General features: G+C 48.1%; 2 long non-coding RNA genes across 2 annotated transcripts; both read right to left on the reverse strand.

The window, feature by feature from the left end:
- Positions 1-9,481: 9,481 nt before the first annotated feature.
- On the reverse strand, positions 9,482-10,683 carry LOC127605093 (uncharacterized). Its single transcript, XR_007963452.1, has 3 exons — positions 10,558-10,683; positions 10,319-10,446; positions 9,482-10,178 (listed from the first exon to the last, which is right to left on the reverse strand). It is a non-coding gene; the product is annotated as an uncharacterized LOC127605093 (long non-coding RNA).
- Positions 10,684-13,802: 3,119 nt separating this feature from the next.
- LOC127603819 (uncharacterized) lies at positions 13,803-17,203 on the reverse strand. The gene is made up of 4 exons (XR_007963142.1): positions 16,104-17,203; positions 15,960-16,038; positions 15,389-15,829; positions 13,803-15,225 (listed from the first exon to the last, which is right to left on the reverse strand). It is a non-coding gene; the product is annotated as an uncharacterized LOC127603819 (long non-coding RNA).
- Positions 17,204-18,084: the final 881 nt, after the last annotated feature.

The raw sequence follows: 18,084 nt of genomic DNA on the forward strand, positions 1-18,084 counted from the left end.
ACCCTAACCCTAACCCTAACCCTAACCCTAACCCTAACCCTAACCCTAACCCTAACCCTAACCCTAACCCTAACCCTAACCCTAACCCTAACCCTAACCCTAACCCTAACCCTAACCCTAACCCTAACCCTAACCCTAACCCTAACCCTAACCCTAACCCTAACCCTAACCCTAACCCTAACCCTAACCCTAACCCTAACCCTAACCCTAACCCTAACCCTAACCCTAACCCTAACCCTAACCCTAACCCTAACCCTAACCCTAACCCTAACCCTAACCCTAACCCTAACCCTAACCCTAACCCTAACCCTAACCCTAACCCTAACCCTAACCCTAACCCTAACCCTAACCCTAACCCTAACCCTAACCCTAACCCTAACCCTAACCCTAACCCTAACCCTAACCCTAACCCTAACCCTAACCCTAACCCTAACCCTAACCCTAACCCTAACCCTAACCCTAACCCTAACCCTAACCCTAACCCTAACCCTAACCCTAACCCTAACCCTAACCCTAACCCTAACCCTAACCCTAACCCTAACCCTAACCCTAACCCTAACCCTAACCCTAACCCTAACCCTAACCCTAACCCTAACCCTAACCCTAACCCTAACCCTAACCCTAACCCTAACCCTAACCCTAACCCTAACCCTAACCCTAACCCTAACCCTAACCCTAACCCTAACCCTAACCCTAACCCTAACCCTAACCCTAACCCTAACCCTAACCCTAACCCTAACCCTAACCCTAACCCTAACCCTAACCCTAACCCTAACCCTAACCCTAACCCTAACCCTAACCCTAACCCTAACCCTAACCCTAACCCTAACCCTAACCCTAACCCTAACCCTAACCCTAACCCTAACCCTAACCCTAACCCTAACCCTAACCCTAACCCTAACCCTAACCCTAACCCTAACCCTAACCCTAACCCTAACCCTAACCCTAACCCTAACCCTAACCCTAACCCTAACCCTAACCCTAACCCTAACCCTAACCCTAACCCTAACCCTAACCCTAACCCTAACCCTAACCCTAACCCTAACCCTAACCCTAACCCTAACCCTAACCCTAACCCTAACCCTAACCCTAACCCTAACCCTAACCCTAACCCTAACCCTAACCCTAACCCTAACCCTAACCCTAACCCTAACCCTAACCCTAACCCTAACCCTAACCCTAACCCTAACCCTAACCCTAACCCTAACCCTAACCCTAACCCTAACCCTAACCCTAACCCTAACCCTAACCCTAACCCTAACCCTAACCCTAACCCTAACCCTAACCCTAACCCTAACCCTAACCCTAACCCTAACCCTAACCCTAACCCTAACCCTAACCCTAACCCTAACCCTAACCCTAACCCTAACCCTAACCCTAACCCTAACCCTAACCCTAACCCTAACCCTAACCCTAACCCTAACCCTAACCCTAACCCTAACCCTAACCCTAACCCTAACCCTAACCCTAACCCTAACCCTAACCCTAACCCTAACCCTAACCCTAACCCTAACCCTAACCCTAACCCTAACCCTAACCCTAACCCTAACCCTAACCCTAACCCTAACCCTAACCCTAACCCTAACCCTAACCCTAACCCTAACCCTAACCCTAACCCTAACCCTAACCCTAACCCTAACCCTAACCCTAACCCTAACCCTAACCCTAACCCTAACCCTAACCCTAACCCTAACCCTAACCCTAACCCTAACCCTAACCCTAACCCTAACCCTAACCCTAACCCTAACCCTAACCCTAACCCTAACCCTAACCCTAACCCTAACCCTAACCCTAACCCTAACCCTAACCCTAACCCTAACCCTAACCCTAACCCTAACCCTAACCCTAACCCTAACCCTAACCCTAACCCTAACCCTAACCCTAACCCTAACCCTAACCCTAACCCTAACCCTAACCCTAACCCTAACCCTAACCCTAACCCTAACCCTAACCCTAACCCTAACCCTAACCCTAACCCTAACCCTAACCCTAACCCTAACCCTAACCCTAACCCTAACCCTAACCCTAACCCTAACCCTAACCCTAACCCTAACCCTAACCCTAACCCTAACCCTAACCCTAACCCTAACCCTAACCCTAACCCTAACCCTAACCCTAACCCTAACCCTAACCCTAACCCTAACCCTAACCCTAACCCTAACCCTAACCCTAACCCTAACCCTAACCCTAACCCTAACCCTAACCCTAACCCTAACCCTAACCCTAACCCTAACCCTAACCCTAACCCTAACCCTAACCCTAACCCTAACCCTAACCCTAACCCTAACCCTAACCCTAACCCTAACCCTAACCCTAACCCTAACCCTAACCCTAACCCTAACCCTAACCCTAACCCTAACCCTAACCCTAACCCTAACCCTAACCCTAACCCTAACCCTAACCCTAACCCTAACCCTAACCCTAACCCTAACCCTAACCCTAACCCTAACCCTAACCCTAACCCTAACCCTAACCCTAACCCTAACCCTAACCCTAACCCTAACCCTAACCCTAACCCTAACCCTAACCCTAACCCTAACCCTAACCCTAACCCTAACCCTAACCCTAACCCTAACCCTAACCCTAACCCTAACCCTAACCCTAACCCTAACCCTAACCCTAACCCTAACCCTAACCCTAACCCTAACCCTAACCCTAACCCTAACCCTAACCCTAACCCTAACCCTAACCCTAACCCTAACCCTAACCCTAACCCTAACCCTAACCCTAACCCTAACCCTAACCCTAACCCTAACCCTAACCCTAACCCTAACCCTAACCCTAACCCTAACCCTAACCCTAACCCTAACCCTAACCCTAACCCTAACCCTAACCCTAACCCTAACCCTAACCCTAACCCTAACCCTAACCCTAACCCTAACCCTAACCCTAACCCTAACCCTAACCCTAACCCTAACCCTAACCCTAACCCTAACCCTAACCCTAACCCTAACCCTAACCCTAACCCTAACCCTAACCCTAACCCTAACCCTAACCCTAACCCTAACCCTAACCCTAACCCTAACCCTAACCCTAACCCTAACCCTAACCCTAACCCTAACCCTAACCCTAACCCTAACCCTAACCCTAACCCTAACCCTAACCCTAACCCTAACCCTAACCCTAACCCTAACCCTAACCCTAACCCTAACCCTAACCCTAACCCTAACCCTAACCCTAACCCTAACCCTAACCCTAACCCTAACCCTAACCCTAACCCTAACCCTAACCCTAACCCTAACCCTAACCCTAACCCTAACCCTAACCCTAACCCTAACCCTAACCCTAACCCTAACCCTAACCCTAACCCTAACCCTAACCCTAACCCTAACCCTAACCCTAACCCTAACCCTAACCCTAACCCTAACCCTAACCCTAACCCTAACCCTAACCCTAACCCTAACCCTAACCCTAACCCTAACCCTAACCCTAACCCTAACCCTAACCCTAACCCTAACCCTAACCCTAACCCTAACCCTAACCCTAACCCTAACCCTAACCCTAACCCTAACCCTAACCCTAACCCTAACCCTAACCCTAACCCTAACCCTAACCCTAACCCTAACCCTAACCCTAACCCTAACCCTAACCCTAACCCTAACCCTAACCCTAACCCTAACCCTAACCCTAACCCTAACCCTAACCCTAACCCTAACCCTAACCCTAACCCTAACCCTAACCCTAACCCTAACCCTAACCCTAACCCTAACCCTAACCCTAACCCTAACCCTAACCCTAACCCTAACCCTAACCCTAACCCTAACCCTAACCCTAACCCTAACCCTAACCCTAACCCTAACCCTAACCCTAACCCTAACCCTAACCCTAACCCTAACCCTAACCCTAACCCTAACCCTAACCCTAACCCTAACCCTAACCCTAACCCTAACCCTAACCCTAACCCTAACCCTAACCCTAACCCTAACCCTAACCCTAACCCTAACCCTAACCCTAACCCTAACCCTAACCCTAACCCTAACCCTAACCCTAACCCTAACCCTAACCCTAACCCTAACCCTAACCCTAACCCTAACCCTAACCCTAACCCTAACCCTAACCCTAACCCTAACCCTAACCCTAACCCTAACCCTAACCCTAACCCTAACCCTAACCCTAACCCTAACCCTAACCCTAACCCTAACCCTAACCCTAACCCTAACCCTAACCCTAACCCTAACCCTAACCCTAACCCTAACCCTAACCCTAACCCTAACCCTAACCCTAACCCTAACCCTAACCCTAACCCTAACCCTAACCCTAACCCTAACCCTAACCCTAACCCTAACCCTAACCCTAACCCTAACCCTAACCCTAACCCTAACCCTAACCCTAACCCTAACCCTAACCCTAACCCTAACCCTAACCCTAACCCTAACCCTAACCCTAACCCTAACCCTAACCCTAACCCTAACCCTAACCCTAACCCTAACCCTAACCCTAACCCTAACCCTAACCCTAACCCTAACCCTAACCCTAACCCTAACCCTAACCCTAACCCTAACCCTAACCCTAACCCTAACCCTAACCCTAACCCTAACCCTAACCCTAACCCTAACCCTAACCCTAACCCTAACCCTAACCCTAACCCTAACCCTAACCCTAACCCTAACCCTAACCCTAACCCTAACCCTAACCCTAACCCTAACCCTAACCCTAACCCTAACCCTAACCCTAACCCTAACCCTAACCCTAACCCTAACCCTAACCCTAACCCCAACCCTAACCCCAACCCTAACCCCAACCCTAACCCCAACCCCAACCCCAACCCCAACCCCAACCCCAACCCTAACCCTAACCCTAACCCTAACCCTAACCCTAACCCTAACCCCAACCCTAACCCCGACCCCTAACCCTAAAACACCCGAACAACCGGAACAACCAAACAACTCAAACAACCCTAACACCGGAACAACCCTAACACCGGAACAACCAAACAACTCAAACAACCCTAACACCGGAACAACCAAACAACTCAAACAACCCTAACACCGGAACAACCCTAACACCGGAACAACCAAACAACTCAAACAACCCTAACACCGGAACAACCCTAACACCGGAACAACCCTAACAACCGAACAACCCTAACACCGGAACAACCAAACAACTCAAACAACCCTAACACCGGAACAACCCTAACAACCGGAACAACCCTAACACCGGAACAACCCTAACACCGGAACAACCAAACAACTCAAACAACCCTAACACCGGAACAACCCTAACACCGGAACAACCAAACAACTCAAACAACCCTAACACCGGAACAACCCTAACACCGGAACAACCCTAACACCGGAACAACCCTAACACCGGAACAACCCTAACACCGGAACAACCCTAACACCGGAACAACCCTAACACCCGAACTCCCTTGGCATTAGGGGCTGGGAGCGAAATTAAGTTTTAGGATTTGAGGTAGAGTCTGGATCAAGTAGGGGTCTGGTTAGGCTATAAGACTTAGGTGGATAAGGTATTTAGAGGTTAGAGTTTTGCGTTTAGATGTTTATGCAGTGAGGCATTTAGGTGGTTTTGCCATTTTGGGTTAGATGATGACGAGATTAGTTAGGGTTAATGTTGAGGGTGAGCGTTAGGGAACGGGAACAGGGCTAGGGGTGAGGCTAAAGGGGGTCTGGGGTAATCGTTTAGGTTAGGGCACGGGGTAGGACAAATGTGTCCAAACACTCCTCAAGGGCCACCGTCCTGCCAGTTTTCCAGCTGTCCCAACACACCTGATTAGAACATTCAGGATCGTTCCAATGCTGATTCAGGGCCGTGTGATCATCTGAATCAGGTTTGTTGCAGCCAGGAAAGCTGGAGAACGGGTAGGGCAGTAGCCTTCCAGGCCAGGAGCTAGGCATGTCTCTGGTAGGATTCAGTGTTTGGATCCAGGGATTGCTGTCAAAATTGGGGTTAGTGTTAAGGGTTAGGGGCTAGCGACTGTTATGGATAGGGGTTTGTTTGGACAACAATTCATGTTAGGAGCAGGGTAGAATATCAGGTGTTAAGTAGTCTGGAATTGGATGCGAGGGGGTCATCTTTATGGGTTGGGGTTAGGAGGCGAGACAATTAAGATTTTAAGTGGCGAGGGTTAGGCTAGGATTAGGCGTTTCATCAGTTCTGCTTTTTGGGTTGAAGGGTGGGAGTAGGTGTTAGGGGTCAGCGATTAGGTCAAGAATTCAACAGTAGGGAGTTGTTAGGGTTTGTGTAAGGCGTGGGGTTAGAATAAGAGGGGCTAGAGTTAGGCCATTGTGCACCTTGGGTGCAATGTTCCTTCTAATTTTTCACGTCTGGGCAAACAGACCCTGAGCACACCGATGACCACTGTGAGCAACATCAGGTGGTCACGGCTTGAGAAGATCAACTTACAAAAGCTATCAAGATCAAACTACAAAAGCAATTTCCATCAATGTCTTTTTAATGTAAACAATTTGGCACACTTGGAAGTGAAAAAAAAAAGACAACTCGTATGGATCGTTTGTGAGAGACAACTTTGGCTTTATTCAGTTAAGTCCAGTTTTGGCCTGGATGAGGGTCTTGATCTGGAAGAAATGAGACAACATTTTGTTTACATAAACACGTTCACAAATAAATTACCTAGTCATCATAGAATTTAATGATTAATGTCCATAAATCATAATGAATGTGACAAGAATAAGCACAACTTGGGAGTACAATTTTACCTTTTTCCCACATCTGTCATCCTCACTTCTCCAATGGTTGAACACTTGAGTCTTCGTGTAATTCCATCAGCATTCAAATGACTCCTGCTGAATGTGTCACTTGGGGTGGTACAGCTTCCATTTGTCCATATTTTACATTGGAAAATTTCGTTTGCAGGTTTTGCAGACTGGGTTCAGTTGTAAAAGATTACCCAGTTTCACCGCTTATTCCTCAATTTGTTGATTTATGTGCACTGTCCCAATGAAATAAAACCAAATTGCATAAACTGACAGCAGTTAGGCATTAGTGTCACTTAATTCACTGGCAATAAGAAGTTAGGTCTTAATCTGGTTTTAGGATTATAGAGATTGGGTGGTTCGGGGTTGTTAGTTTCGGGTAGGGGGTAATGGTTTAGGTTGGGATTAGCGTTCGGGGTAGGGCAGGGGTGTCCAAACTGTCATTAAGAGTCTCCGTCCGGCCCTTTTCCAGTTCTTCCAGGGGCAGCACACAATTCAAATAATCAGGATCGTTTTAATGCTGCTTCAGAGCTGGCTGATGAGCTGATTATCTAAATTAGGTGTGTTGCAGCCAGGAGAGGTGGAAAACAGGCAGGACAGTGGCACGCCAATGCCCAGAGCACAACATGCCTGGAGTATGGAAGAGTTTAAGTTTAGTTTTACGATTTTGGGGGGAGGTGGGGGGGGGGGGGCTGCGGTTGAAGCTGGGGTAAGAGGACAGCATTTTCGGTGATAACGGGTGGGTTAAGGTAAATGGGTGAGGGGTTAGGTTTGAGAAGCTCCGAGTCATGGTTGTGCATTAGGTAGAAGTTAAGGAGAGGACATTTTGCTTTTAGTGTTAGAATTGGGCATTTTAGGTTAGGTGTTTAGGCAGTTCTGATGAAAGTTCGGGTTTGGAGTAGGGTTTAGGTTCAGACAAGGTGTAGGGCCAGAGTTAGTATTAGGTTAGGGCTGGAGAATCTGGGTTTCAAGTTAGGGATAGGATTAAGAGGATCAGGGTTAAGATTTGATGTTAGGAGTGAGACCCTTAGGCGTTTAGGCAGTTCGGGTTCAGCATTTTGGTGTTTCAGCATTGATGGTTACAGGGGATTAGGGTTATGCGAGGTTAGCGTTAACGGTCTGGTTCGGGAGTTGGGATTAAGAGGTAGGATTTAAAATTGGCCTTGGGGGTTTAAAGTGTTAGGGGTTTAGAGTAGGGGATTCAAGAGTTATGGTTTAGGATAGGGGTGAGGGTACAGGGCTAGCGTTTAGAGTTAGAAGGTTCAGGATAGGGCAGGGGTGTCCCAACTTGGTCTGTCTGTTTCTCCAGCTCTGCCGGGAGCAACACACCTTTATTCAAATAACCAGGATCATTCTAATGACTGAGCTGGCTGATGAGCTGATCATCTGAATCAGGTGTGTTACACATGAAAGAGGTGGGAAAAAAAGCAGGACATTGGCCCTCCAGGCCCAGACATTCCTGGAGTATGGATGAAGGCTGGTGCTCGGATTTGGGGGTTGCATTGTCAAATCGGGTTAGGATTAAGGGGCTAGCATTTTCTGGGTCAAGGTTTAGGATTACCATAAGTGTAGTTAGGGGGTGTAGGGGAGGGGGTCATGGTTTATAGGTTAGAGTACAAGGACAGGTATTAACATTGAAGGTTGGGGAATTAGGGTTTGTGTGAGGGGATTACGGAGAATGGCAGGGGTGTCCAAACTCGGTCCTCAAGGGACGCTTGTCCTGACCCTTTTCCAACTTTGCCAGGAGCAACACGCCTGATTCAAAAAAAATCAGGATCGTTCTAATGCTGCTTCAGAGATTGCTGATGAGCTGATCATCTGAATCAAGTGTGTTGCAGCCAGGAGAGGTGGACAACGGGCCAGACAGTGGACCTCCAGGCCCGGGGCTCTGATGAGGGGGTTGCATTGTCAAAATCAGGTTAGAATTGGGGGCTAGCATTTTGTGGGTCAAGGTTTAGGGTTAATGTTAGTTTAGTTAGGATTCGTGTTTATAGTTAGGTTAAGGGGTGTAGGGATCACGGTTTAGAGGTTAGAGTACATGGACAGGTGTTGGCATTAGGGAATTAGGGTTTGGGTGTCCAAACTCTGTCCTCAAGGGACGCTTGTCCTGACCCTTTTCCAACTTTGCCAGGAGCAACACGCCTGATTCAAAAAAAATCAGGATCGTTCTAATGCTGCTTCAGAGATTGCTGATGAGCTGATCATCTGAATCAAGTGTGTTGCAGCCAGGAGAGGTGGACAACGGGCCAGACAGTGGACCTCCAGGCCCGGGGCTCTGATGAGGGGGTTGCATTGTCAAAATCAGGTTAGAATTGGGGGCTAGCATTTTGTGGGTCAAGGTTTAGGGTTAATGTTAGTTTAGTTAGGATTCGTGTTTATAGTTAGGTTAAGGGGTGTAGGGATCACGGTTTAGAGGTTAGAGTACATGGACAGGTGTTGGCATTAGGGAATTAGGGTTTGGGTGTCCAAACTCTGTCCTCAAGGGACGCTTGTCCTGACCCTTTTCCAACTTTGCCAGGAGCAACACGTCTGATTCAAAACAATCAGGATCGTTCTAATGCTGCTTCAGAGATTGCTGATGAGCTGATCATCTGAATCAAGTGTGTTGTAGCCAGGAGAGTTGGACAACAGGCCGGACAGTGGACCTCCAGGCCCGGGGCTCTGATGTGGGGGTTGCATTGTCAAATCGGGTTAGAATTAGGGGCTAGCATTTTGTGGGTCAAGGTTTGGGGTTAATGTTAGTTTAGTTAGGATTAGTGTTTATAGTTAGGTTAAGAGGTGTGGGGATCATCGTTTAGCAGCTAGAGTACATGGACAGGTGTTTGCATTAGGGAATTAGGGTTTGAGTGAGGGAGATTAGGGTAAAAGGCAGGGGTCTCCAAACTCAGTCCTCAAGGGATGCTTGTCCTGTTTTCCAACTTCGCCAGGAGCAACACACCCGATTCAAATAATCAGGATCGTTCCAATGCTGCTTCAGAGATGGCTGATGAGCTGATCATCTGAATCAGGTGTGTTGCAGCCGGGAATGGACAACTGGCAGGACAGTGGCCCTCCAGGCCTAGGGCTGGACATGCCTGCAGTATGGATGAGGGTTAGGGTTCAAGTTTAATTTTAGGATTTAGGGGTTGCGGATTTAGAGTCTTACGGATGAATTGGGTTAAGGTACACAATATGTCAGGTTAAGGGGAGAATTAAAGGTTAAGATTTAACATTAGCTTAAGGATTATGGAGGTTGGCGTTCAGGGTAGGTGATTTGAGGGTTTTGGTTAGGAGTGAGGGTACAGGGTTAGGGTTATAGTTTACTGTTAAGGGTTGGTGAGGAGGTTAGCATACCGAGTGTGAAGATTTTATTGGAACAGTGCACATTCATCAACACAAGAATAAACAGCGGAAATGCGCCACATTTCCAAATGCTGGTTTGATGTAGCACACAACACATAAAACACGGACAGTGATGCAATCTGAGCCACTTTTCCCACATACACATTTGAAGCAGTTCTAGATGAAAGAGAAGCGTGTCATTTCAGTGACCAGAGATGTTATGCCGAATATGTGCACATGTTTGCAACAAGCCAAGTTTGAAAGTAAAGACAGTGTCCATTGACTGAAGAAAAAAAAAAATTGGTTCACTTCTGTACCTTAAATTTGTTTCATCGACAGTCAGCACTGACGTTCCTCTCCTCATTGACCTCTGCTCCACAAGCCAACCAGCCACACCAGCACAGACCGTCCAACAGCGCTGTCATCTCCACTAAATAGACCAGGCCTGTGAAAAAAAGCTCAATATGTGGACACGTCTGCAACAAGCCAAGTTTGAAAGTAAACAAGAGGTCCGAGTGTCCATTGACCAAAAAAAATTAAAGGTTCACTTCTGTACCTTAAATTTGTTTCGACAGTCCACACCGACGTTCCTCTCTCTCCTAATCCTCGGCTCCACAACCCATCCAGCCGCACCAGCGCATACCGTCCAACAGCGCCGTCATCTCCACTAAATAGACCAGGCCTGTGAAAAAGCTCATTACAGGTGCAACGAACAAGCACATGGGTTTGGATTAGAGGATTAAGCGTTAGGTAGTAAACTTACACCAAACCCCCGTATCCTAAAAGCGTCGACACACCAAACCCAAATCGCCTGTATGACGAACCGAACAGCCTGAATGCGTCATCGCATAACCTTAACACCCGACTATACTCAAACAAAATCCTTGTACCCTGACTCTGAACACCTAACCCTTAATGCCTATACATCTAACCACTGAACCCAAAAATTCTATCTGCCTTACTCCAATTCCTAACCCCAAACTCAAACCTCGAGGGTTAACCCTGAACATCGTGCCCTTACCTCAACCATAAACCCCTAACTGTCAACCCTCCAACTTTATCCCCCAATTCTACCCCTCACCACTTTAACCATACCCCAAATGCTTACTCTAAACTTCAACCGTAACCCTAATTTCCCTTTACCCTGAAACTCAGGGGTGTCCAAACTTGGTCTCAAAGGGCCGCTGTCCTGTCTGCTTTGCATCTCTCCTGGCTGCAACACACCCGATTCAGACGATCAGCTCATCAGGCATCTCTGAAGCAGCATTACAACGATCCTGATTATTTGAATCAGGTGTGTTGCTCTTGGAGGAGCTGGGAAACGGGCAGGACAGCAGCCCTTAAGGACAGAGTTTGGACACCCCTGGGTTTGAGGGTTTAAGGGAAATTAGGATTAAGGCTGAGGTTTAGAGTTAGCACTTGGAATATGGTTAAAGTGGTTAGGAGTAGGATTAGGGGTTAAAAGTTAGAGGGTTGACAGTGTTAAGGGTTTATGGTTGAGGTGACGCAGATAGGCATCTTGAGTTTTATTAGAACGGTGCACACTCATCAACAAGAATAAACAGCAGAAATGCACCATACTTCCAAATGACGACAGTGATGCAATCTGAGCCACTTCTCCCGCATACACGACTGAAGCAGTTCTAGATGACAGGAGAGAATAGTGTCATTTCAGTGATCAAAGTTATGCTCATTATGTGAACATGTCTGCAAAAAGCCAAGTTCCAAAGTAAACAAGACAGTTTTTTTAACGAAAAAAAAAAGATTGGTTCACTTCTGTACCTTAAATTCGTTTCATCGACAAGTCAGCACTGGCGTTCCTCTCCTTATCCTAGGCCACACCAGCGTAGACTGTCCAACAGCGCTGTCATCTCCACTAACTGAAAAAAGTTCATGACAGGTGCAAGGAACAAGCGTCTGGGTTTGGAATTGGGTGAGGGGATTAGAGAAAGGGTTTTTGGAGGAGAGGGTTAACCGTTAGGTAGTTGGGGGATAGGGTGAGAGGGTTAGGTGTGAGAAAGTCAGCGTTACGGGTTGGCTTGAGCAGGTTTTTGGCTTACCGTTATGATTTAGGCTTAACACCTCAATCCTACCCTTTACCCCAACCTATAACACCCCAAACGTGTATTCTTTAGGGTTGCAGTGACCAACTGATCACATTTCAGAATGACCTCAAACCCTCTCACCCTTCCTCTAACCTCAACCATAACCCAACTTTAAACACTAAACCCGTATCCTTCTAAAAGCGTGGAAACAAACCGTCTGCAAGCCAAACCCGAACAGTCCAAATGCATCATCCCATAAGCCCAACACCCGAGTATCCTCAAACAAAATCCTTCAAACCCTTCCCTCTGAATGCTTAATCCTTAACGCCTATACATCCAACCACCTAACCAAAGATGCCTTTCTTCCTCACCCCAATTCTAACCCCCATCTCAACCCTCAAGTGTTAACCCTTAACATGGTGCCTTCACCTCAACCCATAACACTTTCAACCCTCCATCTTTTAATCCCTAATCCTACCCCTCTCCACTTTAACCATATCCCAAAAGCTCACTCTAAACTAACCTTCATCCTAATTTCCCATTACCCTTAAACCAGTGGTGTCCAAAATGTCGTCAAGGGCTGCTGTCCCGGCCGTTTTGCATCTCTCCCGGCAGCAACACACTTGATTCAGATGATCAGCTCATCAGGCATCTCTGAAGCAGCATTACAACGATCCTGATTATTTGAATCAGGCGTGTTGCTCTTGGGGGAGCTGGGAAACGGGCAGGACAGCCGCCCAAGGACAGAGTTCGGACACCCCTGGGTCTGAGGGTGCAAGGGAATTTAGGATTCAGGTTGAGGTTTAGAGTTTGCATTTGGAATATGGTTAAAGTGGTGAGGGGTAGGATTAGGGATTAAAAGATGGGGTTGACAGTGTTAGGGTTTTATGGTTGAGGGCACGATGTTCAGGGTTGGCGCTCGAGGTTTGAGATTGCAGTTAGAAATTAGGGTAAAGCAGATCGGCCTCTTAGGTTAGGTAATTATCTGTATAGGCATTAGAGGTTAGGCCTTCAGAGTAAGGGTTCAAGGGATTTTGTTCAAGAGGATAGGCAGGTGATGGGGTGAGGCGATAATGCATTCGGGATTACAGAACAGTAAACATTAAATCACAAATACAGTTAAGGCGGTGAGAGTTACGCATTTTGGCGCCTGGTAGATGAACAAATACTGCATCTGCAAGACAGAAACGAGCCAGGACCGTTTGTGTGAATTTACCACACCGCATGTACAAAACGAGGTTTTGGGGCAGTTCCGACTCACCACGGTCTGGAAGAGCTTCAGACGCTGCTCTCGGATTTCCAAACTAACGCTTTGTGTCCAGCGTGCATCTTGTCCATCATACCATCAATCACGATGAACCTGCCCGTCTGAACAACGTCAGCGCTGGGGGAGGTGTAAACATCAGGCTTTGGTTTATTGGTCTCCATTATGAATGGAACTATTATTGATTTGTACGGACTTAATCATGTAGTTACATTCTTAACATTAGCCAAAGAAATATTTTGAAGCGCGGTGCCTGTAATGTACCTGCAGTGGACCACGATGGCCGCGACGGGCGGCTTGAGCGCCTTTGACTTTCTTGGAACTTGAGCATGCCGATGGGAGAGAAGGACACGCCGAAGTTGGGCCAGTTGGTGAAATGGAGCGGCGTGACCACACGCGGCATCATTCGATTGCTACGAGATGAACAAAGTGTTAAGTGAAAATCGTTGCCCAGAACGAGCCATTCGATGCTTCTGCGTTGGACGTAGAACTTGCGTATGGTGTAATCCACCAGCACGTCCGAGTCCTCCACTGCCACGTGCCCGTAGGTCCAGCAGCCCCGATCCAGCCAGTGACAGCAACCGTCACACACGTCCTACATGGCAATGGACATCTTTCATTTTGTTTCAAATTGCAATTTCAGAGCCCTTGGAAAGTTCATTCTCCACCATCGCTTTGACTATTCCTCCATTTTTCTCTTGCCACTTGCAATGGCAAGGAATTTTAGATTAACTGAAGAAAATTAGGGTGCGACCCAAATTAAATTTTGGGGAGGATTGGGGGGGGGTCAGAAGTCCCTTTTATGCCGCCGTTTTTCCACCCGTTTCGCTGCATGACAACCACTCACTTCCTTCAGGTGCGCCAGAATGACAACCTCGCGCTCCAAAATCATCCTCCAGAGATCAGCTATCGTGTCCTCTTTGGACCTGGCACAACAAAAATCGTGTTTGTTTTTTGCAAAGTAACTCGGATCGAGTGAACATCAACTTACCTTGTGCTGCTGAGAATTTGTTCTTTATGGTGAAACCCTGTTCAAGGAAAACTTGGAAGAAAATCGAGCAATTATCAATCTACCACTCACGTCAATGTTGAAGGTGGCGTACGAGTGTTGGGGAGTCTGGCGATTGGGGTTAGGTTTAAGAATAGGGTCAGGGGTTCGTGTTACAGAATTTAGGCGTCGAAGTTTGAGTTATTCACTGTAAAATGTGAGAGCCCCTTCGGCCCTGCACAGCAAGCAGCGATAGCTGCCCTCTGCTGGTCAAACCTTGTCACTGCAAACTGAGAGGAATACAGATCAAGGGTGTTTGAAGTTGGTGTGGGGTTCGTGTTACAAGTAAGTATACAAGAAACTGCGGCATCCTCTTATGGGGGGAGTGGAGATGAGGTTCGAGGTTAGGTGTTGGTTGAGCATGAGGATTGGGGTGTGAGGGTAGGCGTGTCCAACTCCGGGGCTTGAGGGCCACTTTTCTGCCCGTTTTCCAGCTCCGACGGGTGCAACACACCGGATTCAGATGATCAGCTCATCAGCCAGCATTTGAACGATCCCGATTATTTGAATCAGGCGCGTTGCTCCTGGGAGAGATGAAAAACGGGCAGGACAGTGGTCCTTGAAGACCAAGTTTGGACACCCGTTTCTTGGGGCTCGGGGGTGAGTTGGCGGGAGAAATCAGGGTTAGGGGTTTTGATTAGAGTTAGGATTCGGCAGCAAGCGTTGGTCTGTTCGAGTTAGGCATTTTGGCGCCTGGTAAAGCAATGCATACTGCATCTACAAGGAGAAAAAGAGGTTTTGGGGCTGCGCCCCGACTCACATTCGACTGGAAGAGCTGCGGACGCTGCTCTGGGATTTCCAAACTACCGCTTTGTGTCCGGCGTAAATCTTGTCCATCATACGATCAATCACGACGAACCTGCCCGTCTGACCAGCGCCAGCGTTGGGAGGTGTAAACATCAGGCTTGTCAACTTTGGTTTATTGGTCTCCGTTATGAATGTAACTATTGATTTGTACGGACTTAATCATGTAGTTACATTCTTAACATTAGCCAGAGAAATATTTTGACGCGCAATGCCTGTAATGTACCTGCAGTGGACCCCGACGGGCGGCTTGAGCGCCATTGACTTTCTTGGAACTTGAGCATGCCGATGGGAGAGAAGGGCACGCCGAAGTTGGGCCAGTTGGTGAAATGGAGCGGCGTGACCACACGCGGCATCATTCGATTGCTACGAGATGAACAAAGTGTGAAGTGAAAATTGTTGCCCAGAACGAGCCATTCGATGCTTCTGATGTGTTGGACGTAGAACTTGCGTATGGTGTAATCCACCAGCACGTCCGAGTCCTCCACTGCCACGCGCATGTGCCCGTAGGTCCAGCAGCCCCGATCTAGCCAGTGACAGCAACTGTCACACACGTCCTACATGGCAATGGACATCTTTCATTTTGTTTCAAATTGCAACTTCAGAGCCCTTGGAAAGCTCATTCTCCGCCGTCGCTTTGACTATTCCTCCATTTTTCTCTTGCCACCTGCAATGGCAAGGAATTTTAGATTAACTGAAGAAAATTAGGGTGAGACCCGAATTAAATTTTGGGGAGGTCAGAAGTCCCTTTCATGCCGCCGTTTTTCCACCCGTTTCGCTGCATGACAACCACTCACTTCCTTCAGGTGCGCCAGAATGACAACCTCGCGCTCCAAAATCATCCTCCAGAGATCAGCCATCGTGTCCTCTTTGGACCTGGCACAACAAAAATCGTGTTTGTTTTTTGCAAAGTAACTCGAATCGAGTGAACATCAACTTACCTTGTGCTGCTGAGAATTTGTTCTTTATGGCGAAACCCTGTTCAAGGAAAACTCGGAAGAAAATCGAGCAATTATCAATCTACCACTCACGTCAATGTTGAAGGTGGCCTACGACTGTTGGGGAGTCTGGCGATTGGGGTTAGGTTTAAGAATAGGGTCAGGGGTTCGGGTTACAGAATTTAGGCGTCGAAGTTAGAGTTCTTCACTGTAAAATGCGAAAGCCCCTTTGGCCCTGCACAGCAAGCAGCGATAGCTGCCCTCTGCTGGTCAAACCTCGTCACTGCAAACTGAGGAATACAGATCAAGGGTGTTCGAAGTTGGCGTGGGGTTCGTGTTACAAGTAAGTATACAAGAAACTGCAGCATCCTCTTATGGGGGATGGGGGAGTGGTGATGAGGTTCGAGGTTAGGTGTTGGTTGAGCATGAGGATTGGGGTGTGAGGGTAGGCATGTCCAACTCCGGGGCTTGAGGGCCACTTTTCTGCCCGTTTTCCAGCTCCGTCGGGTGCAACACACCAGATTCAGATGATCAGCTCATCAGCCAGCATTTGAACGATCCTGATTATTTGAATCAGGCGCGTTGCTCCTGGGAGAGATGGAAAACCAGGCAGGACAGCAGTCCTTGAAGACCAAGTTTGGACACCCGTTTCTTGGGGTTTGGGGGCGAGTTAGTTGGCGGGAGAATCAGGGTTAGGGGTTTTGATTAGAGTTAGGATTCGGCAGTAAGCGTTAGTCTGTTCGAGTTAGGCATTTTGGCGCCTGGTAGATCAACGCATACTGCATCGACAAGGTGCAAAAGAGGTTTTGGGGCTGCGCCCCGACTCACATTCGTCTGGAAGAGCTGCGGACGCTGCTCTTGGACTTTCCAACGAAGCCAAACCTTTCCGCTTTGTGTCCGGTGTAGATCTTGTCCACCATACCATCAGTCACGATGAAGCTGCCCGTCTTACAAATGCCAGCGCTGGGGGGGGGGGGGGGGTGTAAACATCAGGCATGTCAACTTTGGTTTATTGCTGTCAGTTGTGAACATTATCGGGTTGTACAGAGCTCATCATGTAGTAACATCAGCTATATCCTTACCAATAGCCAGAGAAATATTTTGAAGCGCGATGCCTGTTGTGTACCTGCAGTGGACCACGACGGGCGCAAAGGGCAGATTGAGCGCCTTTGACTTTCTTGGAACTTGAGCATGCCGAAGTTGGGCCAGCTGGTGAAATGGAGCGCTGCGATTAGATGACAGTGGCAAACAAACGAACTTCAAGGAGAGGCCAAGCAATGACAGCGGAGGCCCGGGGGCTTTGATACACTTTCATCCAATTCAAAGTTAAGGGCGGAGTACGCCAACCGTGACGTTTTCTTCGCATTCAAACACATCGAAGCAATACAATTGTTTGACGTGCTCATTCGGTGCGCGCCCCGCCACGTGCTCATCCATCCACGTTAGCTTAAAGGCTAAACGCGGCCGAATTACACTCCGGCGTCCGTTTAAACACCACACGCAGCACAGCACAGCCCAGAACGGAAGAGCCTGCGTAGCACAGAAATCCAGACTGAATCAGTAAGCACACATCTAAGAACAAAGAAGGAACAAGAAAAACAAGCCGAGGAGAGCATTCTTACGTTTGGCCTCCCTTGAAAGCAGAGAACGCGCAAAGCCATAGGTGGACAGGTATTAATAGACGACAGCGCCAACCGGAATACGCCACTTAAGGAGTGGGGCCGGCACAATAGCGACCCCTGGCGTCCCGGATGCTTTGAAAAACTTTCATCCAATACAAAGTCAATGGCGGAGTACGCCTTGTTTTATGTTGAGAGGGAAGACACATCATCCGTGCAGCACATTTGACAATAAAGTTGTATTCAATTACGTTTGAAATGCCTTGAAATCCGGGCAGAAAGAGCCGAGATGACTTGTGGCCAACCGGCTTTTAAAAGGGGAGGGGGTCAGCAACCACAGGAGTCCCGGTGCTTTGATAAACTAT

This window comes from Hippocampus zosterae, chromosome 7, assembly GCF_025434085.1.
Source record: "Hippocampus zosterae strain Florida chromosome 7, ASM2543408v3, whole genome shotgun sequence".
NCBI classification, from domain to species: domain Eukaryota; kingdom Metazoa; phylum Chordata; class Actinopteri; order Syngnathiformes; family Syngnathidae; genus Hippocampus; species Hippocampus zosterae.